Source organism: Lygodium microphyllum, chromosome 12 (genome assembly GCF_053477565.2).
Source record: "Lygodium microphyllum isolate KBCC chromosome 12, Lygodium_microphyllum_v1.1.10, whole genome shotgun sequence".
NCBI classification, from domain to species: Eukaryota; Viridiplantae; Streptophyta; class Polypodiopsida; order Schizaeales; family Lygodiaceae; genus Lygodium; species Lygodium microphyllum.
The window spans coordinates 130,449,702-130,466,908 of record NC_141146.1 but is presented as its reverse complement, the minus strand read 5'-3'; the positions used below and the strand labels follow the sequence as shown (position 1 = coordinate 130,466,908).

General features: G+C 46.1%; 1 protein-coding gene and 1 pseudogene across 6 annotated transcripts in view; both read right to left on the bottom strand.

Annotated features, from left to right (window-relative positions):
• The window catches only part of HDA14 (histone deacetylase 14), a 205,692-nt gene that overhangs the window by 43,412 nt on the left and 145,073 nt on the right, over nt 1–17,207 (bottom strand). The window lies entirely within an intron of this gene.
• LOC148028271 (uncharacterized) lies at nt 1,243–12,285 on the bottom strand (annotated as a pseudogene).

Genomic DNA, 17,207 nt, shown 5'->3' with positions numbered 1-17,207 from the left:
ATAGGAGGGCCAAACTCTGGTACTCTGGGTTGATGATCCCCAACCCACCCTTCAGAGTGATGCTAGATAACAGTGTCACCCATCTGAAAACCAACTGGATGCTCCACTCAGTGCTAGATTCTGGATCTATGAGTCCGTGAACCACCAGCTTGCATAGGAGGGCCAAACTCTGGTATTCTGGGTCGATGATCCCCAACCCCCCCTTAGAGTGATGCTAGATAACAGTGTTACCCATCTGAAACCCATCTGGATGCCCCACTCAGTGCTAGATTCTGGATCTATGAGAAACGCAACTAACTTTCGCTAGTTAATTCCCCAGAATACCTCCAGTGCCAATCTTACCCTCTTCAACATCACCTCATCATCCTCCACAAAGAGGGCCATGTCATCTACATACTCGGAGTCATAGTCACAAGAAACATATCATCTTGTTTTGTGTTTCGAGGTTTGGGGTTTCATTTTGCGTTTTGTTTGGCTGGTCACCTTTGAGATTTTGAGATTGCAAAAAATATTAATTATAATAATCCATAGTATTGATAATTATATAAAAAATTAGTATTACCTATAACCTAGGTCCTAGATCCTAGATTGTAGAGTTAAAAGTTCAAAGTCTAGAATATGAATATCCATTTCATCTAAATTCTAGATTCATCATTCTACTCATTAGAAAAATTACAAATTAGCATTCCTGATTTACAAATCACGGATTACAATATACATACTATACCATGATTTGTGAATCATTATATACAATAACACATGTATAAGACATTTAACTGTTAACATAATGCAAACTTCAAAGTAAAACTGAAAAGAGTAAACTAATGTTAATGAATTATGATAACATTGCATACTTTCACATACATGATAGACGATAGAAAATAATATAAACATAGAAAATGTGATAAAATAGTCAAAGACTTGAGAGTTTAAAATTTTTGACCGAGCAGACATAGCTCAATCGGTCAAGTTGAACGTGTCATGACCAAAGGGTCTAGAGTTCAATTCCTGCATCCATGCAATCATTTCATTTAGGAATATAAAAGGGAAGATTTGAACCCCAGTCAGCTGGTTAAAAAACAAGTGGCTTACCACTAGGGTAGTCATTGGATTACAAAAAAAAGGGTGCATAAACTTAAAGCTCTTGGCTGGTACAAACTATAACCAAAATCTAGTCACAATACACATCAATCATGAATAAGTTAGTAGCTAGTAACTACTCCTAGCTATCAAAGGGGCCACTACCACTGCCACTAGTAAATGAACTAGCTCAATACATCTCATTTGAAGACTCTGATGATGGTAACATCTCCTACTGTATGTATGAAGTGGTATGCAGTCACGAAGGCATCAAGGAACTTACTTGCCTCTCCAGCAAGCAGTGGTAGTAGAGGCTAGCATATCATCTGCTACACAAGGAGAGGAGCTCTATCCAATGTCATGTAGGTGTGACTCCTCTGCCATAGCAAGCATTGGACTTTTCTAGGCACGAGTCACACGCCGAAAGTGCAACTCATCCTCTTGAAGAAAATCATAAACAATGTTTTCTCATCAGTGCATCTCTGAATGAAAGCAAGATCAACTACCTCTCCTCATCGTACACCTACCTCTAGCTTAGCAATGACCTCACTATCCACCTCTTCCATTGAAGCATTCCTCCCTCAAAATCCTGACCTTGTAACTTCTCCAATAAGCATAGATTGGCATTCACATAGACCAACTTCTCTAGTTGGCTTATGCTCAACTTGTCAGAAAGAATGTGTAAGAAATTAGTATCTACAAGCAAATGCATTCAAACTTACCAGTGTATATAAAAGAGATTGAAAAAAAAAACATTTATTTATTCCTTTTTTTGATATGGATATCTGCGCATATGCTCCAAATGTGCTTTGTTGCACCACTAGTGCACTCTTGGGAGAGCACACGAAGAGCCAAGGACTGCATATTGGGTGTAAGATGCCCATTTATTTCCCATCAAGAGATGACAAGACATCTTTTCTCTTATCTAAAGGCTATCTCTTGTGCAAAATAATCATGATCATGCATGACAAGCATCACCTCATCCTCAATTATATTCATGAATCATAATCGAATATTAATTAAAATTTTTGATTTATACATATTGGTCAACAATGATCACACACGCAAAGCAACAAATTATACAGAGAGAGAGCTTACCAATCTCTTGGCTCAGATTGAAAAGACCCAATCAAGGTATTGAGTCCATCTTGACATAAGCTTTCTATTGCTCTAGTGCTTCGTATCCTTATACAAAGGATGGAATCTATATGAAACAATATGGATTGGTTTACAAAATCAATCCTATCTCTCATTACATATGTGGGTTAGATCACCAACTCTACAAGTTGCATGGTGTCTATCATTAGTGGTTTACCATTAGCAATTTCACAAAGCAAATATATAAATTAATATTTAGCATTTACCTCTCCATGGATAATTCACGGCATAATGCCATGGCCTTATGGAGCTTATGCATATAATGATAAAGTAAGCTCATGGTAGTACACCCCTCGTGATCAAAGAGTTGCAAGATAAAATAGAGGGGTGAGATGGCTTCTTTGATAGCTTTCATCTTATCCCAAAACCCATTACTCAATATGTAAGTTGTTATCTCTCAAGCTTCGAGCATTTGACTTCTACTTCATGAATTCTACTTCTTGCTACATACAAGTTAATGAAAAGAATCTTTTGTTTGCATCACTCTAGACACATGAGTTCACATATAATACTCAAAATACTTAAAAGTTAAAACATTTGTTTGCTGTGTATAATAAAAATAAAAAATGATAATTTATTGATGAAGCATAAGAAATAAATAGCTGAAACACATCTTTGCCGGCTTCATAAGGTTATAGTGGCAAACACCTCTAAATAGAGCCAAAGTTTAAGGACTTGTGAGTCATGGAATTGATTATGCACACGGCTTTCTCCAAGCTTGGCTCCATCCAAGTAGCCAGGTCTTCCCCGAGTCTGATGACATGAATCCTCCTCCAAGGTAACTTTGGTAGCTCCTTATGCTAACCTCTGCCAAGGGCTAGCCTTCCACCGGCTTTGGACTCCAAACAATACCTCATGGAGGACAACATTCACTGTACCTACTACCTGTAAGGGGATGCTGACTGGCAAGAACTTGCCCACCCATATCTCACCAAGCAGCATTGGCTCCTGTATATGGAATCGCTCCTTCAATCTCCGTCCTCGTGATCTCGACTCCATGCTGCAGCTAGATGCCTATTGTAAGATCTCTTGGTCAGCCAACCTATATCTCCCTCCATTCTCTAATAGTATGCGCAAGGCCAACCTTCCCCACCCACTCCACTGGACTTGAGGGTACTCACCGATTAGGATCCTATCACAATCTCGAACCTGGGGGGTCCAGACCACCAAATGGCTATCTATCTCCTTTTGACAAGTTAGAGGCCTCTAAATTAGGGTCTTATACAGACCCTACCATACTCGAAGTAGATTGCCCAAGAAGGTCAGCCAATAATTTGCACAACCATACACATTCCACTGTTGCCGTGAAGACTACCTTGTACTTAGCCTCACAAGACAAGGTAGCCACTATAGGTTGTTTCTTGCTTAGCCATGAAATGCATGAGCGGCCCAAAAGAAACAATGCCCACTAGTGGACTGCTTACTGTCCGCATCACCAGCCCAATCTCAATTGTTGTAAGCCTATAAATGCAAGTCTCCCCCCTGGAAAATAATAATGCATGTGACTAAGTACATTGCAAATATCTAAAGATCCACTTAACAACTTGCCAATGTATGGTTTGTGGGCTGTGCATATACATGCTCACCTGAATTACTACATACTGAATATTAGGGCACATGTTGCAAAGATAAATAAGACAGTGGCTGTAAATTGCAACATCAGACATCTCTTCACCATCATGCATAGATAGCTTTAAGCTTGGTTCCATGGAAGTACACATAGGCTTGCAATCTTGCATATTAAACCTAAGTAATAGCATGTCCACATACTGTGATTGTGACATGATGATGTCATGCTGATTTTGGGTGAATTGAATCTCCAAATAGTAGTATGGGCAGCCCATATTTGACATAGCAAATGCATGTTTCAAGTCAGCCTTGAAATGTGCAATTTTATCCTCTTTAGGTCTAGTGAGCAGCATGCCATCCACATAAAGAATGATAAGCAGCAAGTGCCCCCCTTCATTCGTAATGTACAAAATGAGAGCAGTTGGCCTATTTTTGAGCCCTTTGTTAGCCAAATAAGCATCAATTTTAGAGTACTTGCATGAGGGACCTGTTTGCGACCATAAAGAGCCTTGTGAACTTGCGAACCATGTGGTCTTTTCCCTTAATCACAAACCCCAGAGGTTGTGACACATACACATCCTGATGTAAATCCCCATTCAAAAATGTTGCTTATTGTCCAACTTATGTACTTTCCAGCCATAGCAATCACACATCTCACTGTACTCATAGGGGATGTAAAAGCAAAGGTTTTCTCATAATCTATACCTTTCTTCTATGCATAGACCTTTGCTACCAATAGTTCTTTGTACCTGTCAATAGTGCCATCAACCTTTCGTTTGAGTTCGCAAACCCATTTCGTGCCAATGGCCTTCTTTCCAGGTGGTAAATCCACAAGATCCCATGTAGAGTTAGTGGCAATAGCGTCTAACTTATCTGCATGGCTTGCGTCCAATGTACATCTTATTGAGCTTTGTCCAAGGAAGTATGCTCATCATCATCTAGTAGTGAGGTTGTAAACACATGCTCATCCAAATGGGTTCCCCCTGCATCATGTGCTACATTCCTAGCGGCCCTTCTAGTGTGCTGAGATAAGGGAGCATCCACCCTACTCTCCTGGAGAGTGCGGAATAGCCATCTCAAGACTGTTTTGGCCGCATTTACAGCAGCCCTTGCAGGCTGTATTGCATCTTCCACTACATGAGGCAAACCATCATCATAATCCTATTGCTCGGGAGTTGTTCAACCATTTACAGCGGGCATAGACTCCAAAGAAAGTAGCAAAAGAGCCTTAAAGGATTGGCACTTGAAACTGATAATGTGAAAGTGCAACATTTTCAGCAAATATGACATCCCTACTGACAAAAACTTTCTTCGTGCGTGGGTCATACAAGCAATAGCCTTTGCTCTCACTGAACTCTAGCCAATAAATATGCATTTTACAGCCTTGTCATCGAGCTTTCCATGAAGCTCTTTTGGAACATGTGCGTAGGCTATGCATCCAAATACCCAAAAGTAGTTAGCTTTGGGTTTCTTGCCATGCCAAGCTTCAAACAGTGTGGTGCACGATTTAATACATGATTTACCACTAAAGACCTAGCCAAAACTTATGAGGCAAGCCATTGCTTTTCAGCATACAACAAGTCATCTCTATAAGTGTCTGATTTTTCCTTTTAGCAACACTATTTTACTAAGGTATCGTTCTAACAATGGCTTGATACATAATGTCATGGTCAAGCAAATATATCTCAAAAGCACAAGACATGTAGCCGCCCCCCCCCCCCCCCCCCCCATGCATGGCAAGTGTCTGCACTTTCAAGCCAATTTCACCCTCAAGCTTTGCAAGAAGATGTTTGAAATGCATAAGCACATCAGATTTTGCTTTCAGCCCATACACCCATGTATACCGAGAGTAGTCATCAATAAACATAACAAGTAAAGATGACCCCCAAGTGCACGTGTCCTCATGGGACCACAAGCATCTGAGTGAATAATTTGCATTTTCCGGACAACACGCACTACACCATCCTTCTTGAAAGCAACCCTATGCATTTTTCTCAAAATAGATCCCTTGAGGCAGAGATGGAGTCTCCATTAGAGGCAATGCATCTACCATCTGATATCTCTAAGGGGTCATCACACTGCCAAAACTCATATGTTCATAGTGAGCATGCCATAGCTCCGCATTCTACATTGCAGGCGAAAGAGTACTAGTTGCCAGAGCACCATGAGACTCTCTATCATACATATCCAATAAAAAGAGACCCTTATGGAGGGTGTTGCATAGCCTCAGTGCATAATCCATCTCTGTCTTTGACAATGCATTGTCATTGTTGGATTTGAGTCATGTCTACGCTCACAGAGGAGTGTTGGTGATCCATGGCAGGACACTGGGACACTTTTTACTCTCCTTATGAGAGTTTTTTTCCCCCAGTTATATTATCTTTTATTTTATGTGCTTATATTACATAGTTCGGGCACTTATCATGTTTTACACCTTTCAGGTTTGAACACACATTAATAACCCTAAGGTTTAAGGGTTGTACTTTAATTACACTCTTTAGTAATTGCATTGGAAGTCATGTCTTTACTCTCTCACTCTCTTCATTATCAACGGTGTACTCTTAGCTGAGCTTTGATCTTCCCCATTTCACATTTGGTATCAGAGCACAACTTCGCTCGGTCCTAATCAACTTGGAGCTCTCAACCAACCAGCCAACATGCCAACCACCCTATTGCTGCTCCCAAATAGCAGCCTAGCATCTATTGCCAGCAGTAACCATCACCATCGATTGTGCCATCCCAATCTGCTGCCCTGCTTGCTAGGTCCGCCATTGCCCAGTTGCCGTCTGCCAAGGCCCCTACCTAGTTTCTAAGGTGGTATCAAAGCTTAAGTTGTTGAGCTTAGGTGGCACTAGGACCTCAACCAAGGTGTGGCTTAAGGAGGGGTGTTGGAAATGCAATATACACTTGCTAGAGAAAAATAGCTCACTATCGATGCAGTGGCAATGTGTTGATACTAGGTTTGAATCGGGGGCCGAATGGAGGAAGATTTCCATTATTGGATAATAGATGTCTTCCATGCTTAATAAAATTTTTGAAGTAGAAAGGCATTGTTAATGAGTATACAACTGCATATACTCCACAATAGAATTGGGTTGTAGAAAGGAAGAATTGGTTACTCATGGAGATGGCCAGATGTATGCTGAAAGCTAAAAGTTTGCCACATATCTTTTGGATGGAAGCAATTATGTGTACTTGTCATGTTTTGAACAGGTGCCCTACCAAGGCATTAAAAAATGTTACACCTATTGAGGCTTGGAACAACCGAAAACCTTCAGTTGGCCGTACTTTTGGGTGTCTTGCATGCTCATATTCCCAAAGTACTAAGAAATAAGCTGGATAACAAGGCTATTAAATGCATTTTTGTAGGGTACAGCAGTGAGAGCAAAGGATATAGATTGTATGATCCTATTTCTAAGAAATTCTTTGTCAGTAGGGATGTGGTTTTTGATGAAAAATCAGAATTATCCCTTGCTGGTTTTGATACATATCAGGCTGCAAAATGATGTGTTTGAAGGGCTGCTGCCCATTTCTTTTGGTGATACAGCTGGAGCATCAGTAAATGAACATAATGTTCAGCTAGCTGCTCCATTGAGCAATGCAGAAATTCAGCCTATGGCTGATCTGAATATTCAGCAAGATGCTGAATTTGAGACTCAGCAGGAGCTTGTACAAAATCACGAAGCTAGGCAGATACCTATATGGTACTTGTAGACTATGAAAGATAATAATTTGGATCTTCCTATTGCTGGTTGTATTAGAAGACAAGCTCGTTTGCAAGATCATGCTCATACAATGGAGTTTGTTATGGCAACGCACGCACTTGATCATAAGGAGCCTAAATGTTTTGACGATGCACAACAAAGTGTGCATTGGATAGTAGCAATGCAAGCTGAATTTGATTCCATCATAAAGAATCAAACTTGGGATTTAGTGACATTGTCTGTTGGAAAGAAAGTCATTGGTACATTTTTTTGCAAATAAAGTGTGGCCGATTATATTACTTTTAAAAAAACCTAAATACAAAGAAGTGCTCATGCTCAACAAACTAGTTGGAGCTGATGCAGAGTCGCAGATATATCAAGTATACAAGCCTCTCAGGGCGGTCTAGGAGGGATGGGGGCAAGAAGCCATGGAGAGGGGGTGTATCACCATTTGGGGCTGCCTGCTTGCATCATGAAAAACAAGTCTTGGCTGCCCAAAGTGTGCATAAAGTGAAAAGGGAGCTCTTGACGAGCTCGAGACTTGCCTTGCGCCTGGTCCCATCGGCCACGAAGGGAGTGGATGAAGGAGGTCCAGAGCTCTGCTAAAGTCGCATATACACAAAGTCTCTCCTTGCCAAAAACCTCATGGCATCGCACCTTCTAGATATGCCATCCACTGAGGCTCCCTACGATCTCCCATACCTTAGAGCGGTCTGTTGTGGGCTCCAGTACCTAACGGATGGGTAGGGCCTTCAAGATGACCACTTCGCACGACCTAGCCTCAATAAAGAATATCGTGTCCTGCATCCATGCCTCATACAACAGGTGATAGCCCTCGCTGAGTGCCTGCCAATAGAAAGCTCCCCATGAGATATATCCAAGGCTGGGTGCTATATGGCGGAGGATGCGGCATGCTCCTCTCCACACAAGTTGTGCCACCTCACACGACCAAAGGTAGTGCTTTGGATTTTCCAGAAACTATTGTGTGCAATGTTTACACCCCTCTATCCTTCTGCATCTGGGCTAACCAACTCCCCACCGCCAAGTCTCCATGTGCCACCAACCATAAGAAATACGATACCCTCCTCGGCCTCTAGTTGTCCAATAGGCGGCGCCAGAAGGTCCGTTAGAAGGCATCTGTGATGCTGTGCTCCGCCCAGTACCTGCTATGCGATGGCGCCTAGTCCATGTCCTCTTGTATCAGTACACGTGTCTGCCAATCTTGGCTATGTACTCCATGAACCTCAGTGGCTTCTTGGTGATTGCAGTGGCTGGCCATAGCCACTCTCCTAGGTCCCACTCTAGCTCGTCAAGTGGCCTTTCCTCCCAAATCCAGAGGCACCACTCCCGGAGCTCCTTCCAGAAAACATAGGGGTCCAGCCGCCATGTCTTCCCCTCAAGGCCAACCACCCGAATCCTCCTCCACGAAAGGATAGCTATCCCCTCATCTTACTGCCCTCTATCAAGGGCCAGACGCCCCCCCTCCTGTACGGTGAAGAAGGTCCCATGTGGGCGCCACCCACTCTACCTACCACCTATAGAGGGATACCTGTCGGTGAGAACTTAGAGACCCATACCTCCCCGGGCTCTACCGGCTCTCGTATTGGGGGGCCAAGCCACTCCTAAGGTCTTGTTGCATCAATCTCCCTTCTCCTCAACTCAACCCCTCTCCAGCAACCTGATGCTCGCTACAACACCTCCTTGTCCACCATCCTGAACACCTCCCGCCAAGTCCTCATGGTGTGAGCCGAGCCGGCCTCCCAACCAGCCCACTGGATGTGGGGGCATTCACCGATCTGTACCCCCTCTTGATCTTTGACCTGGGGATTCCAAATCACCAGTTGGCGGCCTATCTCCTCCTGGCAACCTGGGGAGCTTTGAACTAGGGCCTTACGGAGGCCCTGCCACATTCGTAGTAAGCTACGTAGAAAGGGGGATCTGGGAGGTGTGATTTGGGCTGTCGTGAATATCCATCTCAAGGACAGTCTCCAATCACTGCCCAGCCTCGGCTTACACTCCTAGAGACCCTCCTGCAGTTGGATCTTCCAGGTCTACCCTCCTCGTGTGAGACCGCACATTACTAGCTTGCCCAAGCGCCAAACTCTGATACTTTGGGTCTATGATCCCAAGCCCTCCCTCTGACCGATGTTGGATGATGGTTGCCCATCCCACCTTGGCCCGAGAGTCCCTGGAATTGTCTGACCTGGCCTAGAGAAAATTCCGTACTAGGCGATGAAGCTGAACTACACAGGACGAGGAGAAGCACCAACATGAGGCAATGTACCAAGCCGTCGCTAGGAGTACCTGGTTAACCACCAAGGCTCAGCCCGCTAGGAAAACGTGAGCAGTACTCCAGTAGGTCAGCTTCCTTTGAATAGAGTCAAGGACTAGAAGAAACTGCTGGGCGGGAGTGATGTCGAGTCCCACCTGGAACCCTAGGTAAAGGATGGTCTGCCCTCTTCACACCCATCTAAATCCCAAGTGGACTCCCCACTGTGTGCTAGAGTCCGGGTCTGTAAGGAAACCAACCGACTTTCACCAATTGATTTTCACTCTCGTGCAGTACAGAACACCTCAAGAACTAGTCTCACTCTCTCTAGCATCAACTCATCATCCTCTATGTAAAGTGCTGTATCATTTGCATACTCCGAGTCTAAGAGCTCCATCTCCTCTCACTGGAAGTCGGAGGCTGCGTAACTTGCTTACACATGATCTGAGGAAGTGAGACATTGCCTCTGCAAAGAGTAGTAACAAATATGGGGCTAGTGGGCAGCCCTGCTGTAGCAATCTCTCCAACGTTGAAACTCCTCCCCTCGTGTGCCACCTATGAGAACGCTGTTGTTAGCCGATCTGTAAAAGTGCGGAAACCCTATGGATCCATGCTTGGGGGAAGCCCAATCTCACCATGGTGCCCTTCAAGAAGTCCCAGTCCACGCTGTCATAGTCTTTCTCGAAGTCCAGGAGTAGTATAGCCAATCCCTGACCACTGTACTGGGCCCATTTTGTCACCTCAAAGAAGGTAAAGACATTGTCAAGGATGCTCCTATCCTGGACGAAGCCTGTCTGTGTGTCATGAATGATGTTTGGAAGCAGGAGTTGGAGTTGCCTACCAATCATCTTTGCTAGTGCCTTATAGGCTATTGACGACAGGGTGATCAGTCTCCATTGGGATAGCTCCAACCGGCGGTCTCCCCCTTTGGGGTGGAGACTGACAAGACCTGTTGATAGACTCCCTGGCATCCGTCCTGAGCTGAAAATCTCTTGGAGAGCCAGCAGTGTTAAAGTGATATTTAATGTGACATTAATGTCACAAGCAATAAGGGGTCCTTCACTGCCTCCCAGTACGTGGTAAAGAAGGCCTTAGAGAGGCCATCCTCTCCCCAGCATTTCTGCCCATCCTGTGTGTGGAAAGCCTCCTCTAATTCCTTCTCTGTGAAGGGGTCTAGAAGGGAGTGCCCCATCTCCTTTGTGACAAGGGACGGGATGTGATCGTAGACCTGCTGCCTGCATTGCTGTCCTCTTCTAATTGAGTCTGTCTCTTGCTGGAAAAGGCATCTGTAGTAGTTGGTGGCAATCTCCATCACCTTGTCTAGGCTAGAGCGGATCCTCCCATATTGATCTTGAAGGCTGCGTATTTGCTCTCCTCACGTGCGGGGCTGATGTGCCTAGAAAAACTCCCTGCACATCGTGTCTCGCCCAGAAGGCTGCTAAGGTGCGGAATGAGAACTCCAATCTCTTGTCCTCTAGGCCGGCGATGGCTGCTCATGTGCGCACCTCCTGTGCGTGGAGTATTGGATCCCCAGGTGCCTTGTGTAGTAATCTTTGCGTGGCTGCTAGGTCCCGCCAGAGTGCTCTCTCCTCCTCCCAGCTTTGCTGCCTAGCTTGTAGGGCTACCTCTTGGAAGATACTGCTCGATTTGGCTAGGACCTCTACAACCTCCTCTGCGATCTAGTCCTTCCTGCCCCACTCCCTAGTCCAAATCTGCTCAATCTAACTCCACCTCCTCCCTCCTATAGATCGTGTCAAGGATCCAATAAGATTTAGGGAAGATGTTGGGGGATCAAGTGTTAGGAGAACCGGGCAGTGATCGAACAAAGTGGTGCTAGCCAACTTCCCTATCTAGCCTCCGCAAGAGCATCCCCACTCTCCCACATTGAACCAATCCAACTGCTCTAGCAAGACTCCGCCTAGCCGCCTCTATCCCCATGAGAAGTCCAGCGACCTCTCCCTCCTGTGGAAAGCTAGGTCTCTCCAAGCATCGTGTGCTCCTATTGCCAATAGAAAAACCTTCCATGCCTCCTGCTCCTCCCCAGCCATACCCTGGTAGTTTTTGCCTCTGCCCTGCTCGTCCTCTAAGGCCTCCAAGTTATTGAAGTCTCCTTCAACAATCCATGAGTCCACCTCTGGGAGTCTTGCTGCAATCTCCACCCAAAACTTGCAGCATGCCCTGACCTCAGTAGGGGCATAGACATTGAGGACTCCAAGGCACGAGTCCCCAATATCCAATTTGATCCATAGAACCCTCCCTGCCACAATCGTTCCATGGTTCCGTACACAGGCGGTGAGGCTCGGGCCAATCGAGGTGCATACACCACTCTTGCCATGGGCACCTATGGAACGCTCCCAATAAGTGTGTGAACTACCCGGGAGTATCTTCCCTACCCGCTGGGCCTGGGCGGGAGTGAGCTTGTGCTCCTGTAGCAGTAGGATGTCGATCTGTCCCACTAGGGCAAGCTGCAGCTCCTGCAGAACAATCAACTTCCTGGAACCACATGTGCCACTATAGTGGAGGTTGTTCACATTCCAGGATGCGAGATGTAAGCTCATAGGGAAACCTGTGATTGGCCGAATAAGCATTTGTTCGGTGTGGAAGCTATTGAGGAAGAAGAGGAGTTGTGAGGCATGTGGCTACGCTTTGCTGCCGACCTGGATGGTGAACTCATTTCCCCCATGGTAGCCCTCGGGCGGACCATGGGGGTGATGGATGCGCCTGGTGGTACCACCAAGGCATCTATCAGCCAGGCTGAGAGGTGGGATTCTGTGCATTGGTAGAAACGGGCCACCTGTGCGAAGGGCCACTCGATCACATCCATTGGAGCTCTCCACTATGGGGGGGACTCCATAGATAATGCTCAGATGTGGGATCTCTGCCCCAGCCCACCAATTGATGTCCATCATGCAACCTGGCCACTGCTGAGAGAAAAGTGTCAGTCCTGCTTCTCCCATCCATTGATAGATGTGGTTTGTCACCTGGCTCTTTACCTCCTCCTCTACCTGAGTCATTGTCCAATCTCCTGTGTGAGAGGTCTGAAGGAAGAAAGCATTGTTCTGTCCATCCGATGATGCTAATAGATGGACCTTGCCTTGCGTACCACAAAGATTTCCATTTCCAGGGGTAGTGGGAACTCTCCGCCCTCCACATCTCTCAGGTAGGACCACGGCCCATTGTGAAAGAACTCCTGTGGTAGTCGTTGCGCCTGTCTCGGGAAAGTGTGACGGGCAGTATGGGCGGATGAACTGGTGGCTGTGTGGGGAGGGGGGGCGACTAGATTGCTTGTGAGTGGAGGATGTTGGCATATGTGGCTCTTCACCTCCTGTGGGGGGGGGGGGGGTCACCTGTACTGGGTGGGGATCATGGGAGGTGGTCGGCAGGGGTGATGATGGGGAGGGGAAGGATAGAGGGATGGAGGGGTGGTCAGATGAACAAGGCGGGTGTGGAGGGGGGGGGACCGCTAGCTTTGGAGGGAAAGGGGGGACTGTGGGGAGAGGAGGGGGGGAGTGTGTGGAGGGTGTGGGCCCACAGGTGAGGTGGCCTATGACGCCTTTGTGGGGGGTGGATATGTGGGCTTGTGGTCCTGCCAGGTGGAGCGAGGAGAGGGGGCCAACGTGGTGCTTTGCCGGGGGCGACGCTCGCCCTCTTGCATCTTGTTGTTGTGGCTGTGTCTGAGGGGCTGATTGCGCCCCCCTGCTGTCTCCCTCTTTGTCATCTTTGGACCTGTGTAAAGTTGTCTGCACTTTGTTGTCTGATGCCCAAAGTCACGGCAACGCACGCATTGCCCTGGCTGCTGAGTCACAATAACCTGCTGCCTGGAAGAGTGACCGCCTGTCTCGATCTCTAGAAATTGTGGTATATTCTTTCTCTCCTTTAGAGCCATCCGTACCTTTAGGACTCTTGCGGCTGTCACTGTGTCCACAAAAAAGGCGGGAAGGATAGTGCCGAAGAGCCATCCAAAGTCTTCCACTAACGGGTGATACTCTATCACCAGTCCGGGGAAGAGTAGGGTGACCAAGTATCTAAGGAAACTGTTGTGGAGCACGAATGCCTCCACTGTGAAACCACTGTACGAAGGAACCATGTAGATGACCCCCTTCATGGAAGCATAGGCTGAACTGGCCAGTGGCTCACGGGCTGCGTCTGTCGAGGTGAGTTGTACCATGAAGATCCCTTGACCCATTAGGACCACCTCCATAATCTACACTGTGCCCATGCGTAGCGTGGAGTGAAGCCAATCCCGAAGCTGGGCCCTAGATGGGGAGTATCCAACTATCTGACCAAACATCGTTGTTTCTTTTGCCCTAGCTCATTGGCCCGGACGGCTAAGAGCTATTCCTCAGAGAGAACGACGCACAAGGTGTTAGATTGGGGGGCACTTGCAGAATGCACCGGCGTTTGACTAGAGGTTTCCATTGCGTGTCCCTACTGAGAACCTATCTATCACGCTGCTGTGCTATCTGAGGGGAAAGCTATTGCAAAAGAAGGGAGCAACTGGAGGGGGGGGGTTGATGGCGAGGAGAGGGGGGATTGCTATTTTCTGTGCAGGTGGTGGGTCTGCCTGACCAGGCCGGGCCCCAAGGTGGAGAAGGTAGGGGGCTAGGGGTGGGGGTAGATGGCAGAGCCTTGCCTGCCGGGGGGGGGGATTAATAGGGGAACAGGCGGGCGGGGGTGGATGGGTAGGGGCGGAAAAGGCAGAATGGGAGTGGGTGGGATAGGCACAGGAGCAGGCGGGGCGGGTAGGTAGGGATAGGTAGGTTGGGAACAGGCGGGAGGCAGGTCAAGCGCAAGTATAGAAGGCGGAGTAGCAGGTCGAGCACAGGCAGGCTGCGGCTAGGATTAGGTGGGACGTGGTGCGATGGTATATGCAGGAGTAGGGGCAGCGGTCGTGATGCAATGGGCAGGGAGCTCAAGCCATGGTACATAGTGGGTCTATAAGCTAAAAAGAAATGCGGATGGATCCATTGATAAGTATAGGCCAAGCTTGTGGCCAAAGGCTACACACAAAAGAAAGGCATTGACTATGAAGAGACATTTGCTCCTACATCCCATATGACTACCATTCGATCTATGGTTGCTCTCGTTGCTCATCATGGTCGGTAGCTTGATATTAAGAGTACATTTTTACATTGGGAACTTCAAGAAGAAGTATATGTACAGAAGCCCATTGATTTCGTAGTTGAGGGATCTGAACACTTGGTAGGTAAGCCAAAAAAGGCTTTGTATGGTTCAAAGCAAGCTCCCTGAGCTTGGTATGCAAAAATTGATGACTTTTTACTCAACCAAGGGTTCATTAACAACTCATCAAAGTCTACTTATTATGTTGCAAAGAGGGGGGATCCTTGCTGGTCATATGTCTTTATGCAGATGATCTTCTACTCACAGGGACACATGCTGATCAAATTTCAGCATTCAAAAAAAATTTGTAGCAAACTTTTGAAATGTCAAATTTGGGTCCTTTGCACTACTATTTGGGCATTCAGTTCATTCATGATGCTAGAGGCATTGGATTGTCACAGTGGCCGAACGGTAGTGGCCAGATTTACTAGTCCGAGGGCTGAGTCAGGTGGTCCGAGTCGGCAGGGCCGAATGGTCGAGGGCCGAGAGAAAAAGGGCTGAATGGTTGACTTGGATGGGTCACGCGATGAATGACCGAGTCAGGTGGTCCGAGGGCCGATTCTGGGACTCGGCCCAGAGTTGTCGTCACTTGGACGGGCCGAGTGCGACGCGTTTTTGCCGAGCTGATACAAAATTTGCCGCGCCGAGCAATCGAAGCCTTCACACTGCTCAAGCACCTCCAGATCCTAACTACACATGCAAGAGAAGGTGTGGGAATACCTGTAGTGGGCAATGAGCTCGTTGGCGAAAAGATTGAATCAAGTCCACGCAATGAAGCTCTCTCTCACTCTCTCTCAGGTAACCAAGGTTCCAAATGAGCTTCCCCTGGGTCTCCTGGCCGTTAAACCCCTCCTTCACCAAGTTCTTGCCACTCTTGCTCTCGTGCTGCATATATATTGAAAGACTTCTTGAGAGGTTTTGCTTACAGGATTGCAAGCCAGTTTGCACACTGATAGAGACTGGATTAAAGTTGTCTTTGCATGATGACAATGATTTGTTTGACATTCATACATATGCTCTAGCAGTTGGATGTCTTATTTATTTATGTAACACAAGGCCAAATATTCAGTTTGCAGTTTCAGCCTTGAGTAGATATAAGGCACAACCTAGACATGCCACATTGGCACGCTGTGAAGTGTGTTTTTTGTTACTTGCAAGGTACTAGGACTTTTGAACTGCTTTATGCAAGGGGGACCACTGCAACTACATGCTTACAGTGATTCAAATTGGGCTGGTGATTTTGATTCACTTCACTCTACAAGTGGAAATTGTTTCTTTCTTGGTTCATCTTGCATTCTCTTGGCTTAGCAAGAAACAATCCATTGTTGCCACATCGTCTTGTGAAGTTGAATACAAGGCAGTTTTCACTATCACAGTTAATGTGTATGGCTGAGACGTTTGTTGGCTGATCTTGATATATCTTTCATGGAGCCTACTCCTTTATTTACTAACAGTCAAAGTGCCATTGTAGTGACATGGAACCCAGCTTTTCACGCACACACAAAACACATAGAGATCCACTATCACTTTGTCAAAGAGAGGCTACATGCAGGAGATATCAACCTTGTCCTACTGTCCTGCCACTACTAATGTGGCAGACATCTTCACCAAAGCTCTTCCTTGTGAAAAATTTGAAGCATTTTGAAATGCTTTAAATTTGATCTCCTTTGGTGGATGACCCTTGTATGCTGATCACCTTTCACTCCAGGGTGCACCTTTCGGGTATGAATACACATTAACCACCCTAAACTTTAAGGGTTGTACTTTGTACTTTCATCACACTCTTTGGTAATTGCATCGGGAGTCATGTCTTTACTCTCTCACTCTCTTCACTGTCAACTATGTACTCTCAGCTGAGCTTAGACCTCGAAGCCATGTTTATCAGAAGTAGAGATAGACAACAAATTCTTTGTAATGCCAAACACAAACAAAACATCCAAAAGTATGAAATCGAAACCATTTGCAGACAACAGTAATCATGACTAAATCAATGCCACATACATCATAATTGTTGATGTTCGCACATGTAATACACTTTTCAACATGGGTTGAATGCAAAGAGGTGAAGAGACACTTTCTAAAAGTGATATGCTTTGACACCCCACTGTCAAAATACCATGTGTGCTGTGTTTCAACAGTATTAAATGCTGAATCCACCAACACAGAATCAAAATTGCATGTAAGAAATGCAAAGTCCTCCCCCACAAAGTTGACTGAAGCATCACTATTAGTAGATTTGCTAGCTAATGTCTCTTGGACAGCCAGACTTGAGTCCTCTTTGGCCAATCGCTTCTTGTATTCATCAA